Genomic DNA, 3,794 nt, shown 5'->3' on the forward strand with positions numbered 1-3,794 from the left:
CTGGGCAGTGCTTACGTCCAGCCAGCTGCTCCAGTTACGCCACTTCTGAGGCAAGACTCTTCTGTGAACTCTACCCAGTCACGAGGCCTTCATCTCACTGGGAGGAATAGGCTCTATTCTTGGTGCTGTGTGAATGTGGGCAGTGTTCCCTCAATCCCTTCAGATGGTTCTTTCTTCATCTTTAGCAAACTAGCAAACTCTGACCAGTACTCAAGGAGGAATCCCTGCACATCTCCACAGCTCTCTCTCTCTCTTCTCTCTCTTCTCTCGTCAGTAAACTTTAGGCACCTTGCTCTCCCAGACTCTTAGTTTCTCATCTTCAACTCAGAGAACCCACTGTGCTCTGCCTGGGTTTCACCTCCCAGGTTTCCTATCCTCAGTCTCTGGCCAGGAAACTCTTCCAAGAAGGTACACTGGGACAACGATGGGGCCACTTCTTTTTTATCACGTCTCTCTGAGATCACTGGTCACTTAGTTGCCTGGTGCACAGTGTTTTAAAAACCATTGTTTTGCATGGAGCACTGGGTGTGGTTCATAAACAATGCATTCTGGAACACTGGAAAGAAATTTTAGAAAAATAAATAAAAATTAAAAAAACAAAACAAAACATTGTTTCTTACATTTTGTCCATGCTTTGGTTGTTTCCAGTGGGATTGTTACTATAGTCCCTGATTACTCCATTCTGTTGAGAATTGTGATTTCTTTAGGTATTCTGCAATTAATTCTTGTGTATGGATTGAGGTGAAAATCTATTTTGATTTTTTTTACTCCACCCAAATTACCTACCCTAACATCAACTCTAGTGAATATTTTCTTCCTTGTCTTTGATATTTACTTTGTGCTATATTTTGGGGTACATTTCCGCATTAGCTCTTTGGTACTGTGGCTCTATTACTCATTTTTGCCCCAGAGCTATACTCTTTTACCTGGAGCTTCTTTGTCATATATTTTTAATACCTGATAATGCTAATCTACCTTATTATATTTTTCCATTAAATTTCCCCCTGAGTATTTTTATTTTATTTTTTTAAGTTTTTTTTTTTTTTAAAGATCTTATTTATTTATTTGACAGACAGAGATCACAAGTAGGCAGAGAGGCAGGCAGAGAGGGAGAGAGAAAGAAGCAGGCTCCCTGCTAAGCAGAGAGCCTGATGTGGGGCTCAATCCCAGGACCCTGGGATCATGACCTGAGCCGAAGACAGAGGCTTTAACCCACTGAGCCACCCAGGCACCCCACCCCTCTGAGAGTTTTTTAAATGTATTCTGTTATACTTATTCTTCTACATCCATTTGGAAAACATTTTGTCAAATCTTTAAAACCATTCTGGGATTTTTCTTAAGACTGAATTATATATGTAAATTAACTTGGAGATGACACATAGACATTTTATATAATATTTGTCTTCTTATCCAGGAGTGTAATATGCCTATCAATCTTTACTACTCACTCAAATGAGTTAATTTTTCAGAAGTTTTTATTGTTTTTTCACAAAGATCTTATATATTTCTCTCTCAAGTACTTAGTGTTTGTGTGTTGTTACTGGAAATGGGCCTTTATTTTGTCAGTTTGCTTTCCTACAATTACAGATGAAAAGCTATGGACAGGGGTGCCTGGGTGGCTCAGTGGGTTGGGCCTCTGCCTTCTGCTCAGGTCATGATCTCAGAGTCCTGAGATCAAGCCCTTCGACATCTGGCCCTCTGCTCAGCAGGGAGCCTCCTGCTTCCCACTTTCTCTCTCTCTGCCTGCCTCTTGGCCTACTTGTGATTTCTCGCTCTGTCAAATATATAAAAGCTTAAAAAAAAAACCTACGGACATCACATGCATGTATTATATGTCTGTGTGCTTATACTCATGCCTATTTAGTTTCCTATATTCCATACTATATCCATGTATCTCTAGAACTGAGTCCTTGGCTTCTGTATGTATTTAATCATATTACTGGGAAATAATGGTATTTTCACTTCTTTATTTGCAATACTTAAATAACCCACATTAAACTAAACTGGTTTATGGAGTCTTGAAACTAGATACAGCATAGTTATACTACAAAAAAGTATTAGTCCAGCTCCCATATAGAACTGAAAATAAGCTTAAATCTTCAGAGAAGTCTTTTTAGAATACTAAAGGGAGGAGGGGCGCCTGGGTGGCTCAGTGGGTTAAAGCCTCTGCCTTCGGCTCAGGTCATGATCTTGGGGTCCTGGGATCGAGCCCTGCATCAGGCTCTCTCTGCTCAGCAGGGAGCCTGCTTCCTCTTCTCTCTCTGCCTGCCTCTCTGTCTACTTGTGATCTCTTTCTCTCTCTGTACAATAAATAAATAAAGTCTTAAAAAAAAAAAAAGAATACCAAAGGGAGGCTCTCTGCCCCTCTCCATTGAACAAATAAGGGCATCCTCTGGTGCAGTGCCAGCCACCTCCCCAAGACACGATGGTGAGGGTTGGAGTAAACGGATTCGGCTGTGTTGAACACCATGTCGTCAGGGCTGCTTTTTATTCAGGCAAAAGTGGATATTGTCACCACCAATGACCCCTTCATCGACCTCAACATATTCCAGTATGATTCCACCCATGGCAAGTTCAATGGCACAGTCAAGGCTGCGAACGGGGAAACTTGTCCTCAACAGAAACTCCAACTCCGACTTCTAGGAGTGAGATCTTGCCGACATCAAATGGAGTTGATGCTGGTGCTCAGTGTTTTGTGGAGTCCACTGTGGTTTTCACTACCATGGAGAAGGCTGGGCCTCACTTGAAGGGTGGGGCCAACAGGGTCATCATCTCTGCCCCTTCTGCTGATGCCCGCATGTTTGTGATGGGTGTAAACCATGAGAAGTATGACAACTCCCTCAAGGTTTTGTTAGCAATGTCTCCTACACCACCAACTCCTTGGCCCCTCTGGCCAAGGTCATCCATGACAATTTTGGCATCATGGAAGGACTCATGACCATAGTCCATGCCATCACTGACACTCAGATGACACTCAGATGAACTTCCCTCTGGGAAGTTCAAGGGGCTGTCCAGAGCATCGTCCCTGCTTCTACTGACACCAAGTAGGTAGATGAGGTCATCTGTAAGCTGAATGGGAAGCTCACTGGCATGGTCCTTGTATCCCCACCCCTGACCTGTCGGTGGTGGATCTGACCTGCCTCCTGGATAAAGCTGCCATGTACGATGACATTAAGAAGGTGGTGAAGCAGGCATCAGAGAGTACCCTTGAGGGCATGCTGAGCTCCATTGAGGACCAGGCTTGTCTCCTGTGACTTCAAGAGGGGCCTCCTAGTCTTCCACCTTCAGTGCTGGGGCTGGCATTGCTCTCAGTGACCACTGTGTCAAGCTTGTTTCCTGGTATGACAATTACTTTGGCTACAGCAACAGGGTGGTAGACCTTCTGTTTCACGTGGCCTCCAAGGAGTAATAGCCTCCTGGACCACCAGCCCCAGTGAGAGCAAGAGGAAGAGAGGGGCCCTCAGCTGCTGGAGAGTTCTCACCCCAACTTATCCCCAACATGCTGAGAATCTCCTGACCTCTACTACAGTTTTCTTCCCAGACCCCTGAAGAAGGTGGGGGGAGGTCTCAGAGAGTCCTACCTTGTCATGTACCATCAATAAAGTATACTTTACCCAGCCAAAAAAAAGAAGAATACCGAAAGGAGAATACAAATGTAACACAAAGAAGACATCTAAAAATTTTTTTCTCTGGTTACCTCCTATCCAATACCATCTCACACATGGAGCTACTCTGTTCTTCAATTTATCGCCCAACCTCTTCTCTACCCCCTAATTCTCCAAAGCCAACTCACA

General features: G+C 43.9%; 1 pseudogene across 1 annotated transcript; it reads left to right on the forward strand.

Moving 5' to 3' along the window:
* Positions 1-2,425: 2,425 nt before the first annotated feature.
* LOC309856477 (glyceraldehyde-3-phosphate dehydrogenase pseudogene) lies at positions 2,426-3,409 on the forward strand (annotated as a pseudogene). The gene has a single exon. The product of its transcript is annotated as a glyceraldehyde-3-phosphate dehydrogenase pseudogene (transcript).
* The last annotated feature ends 385 nt before the right edge of the window (positions 3,410-3,794 follow it).

This window comes from Mustela nivalis (genome assembly GCF_964662115.1).
Source record: "Mustela nivalis genome assembly, chromosome: 2".
Lineage (NCBI taxonomy): Eukaryota > Metazoa > Chordata > Mammalia > Carnivora > Mustelidae > Mustela > Mustela nivalis.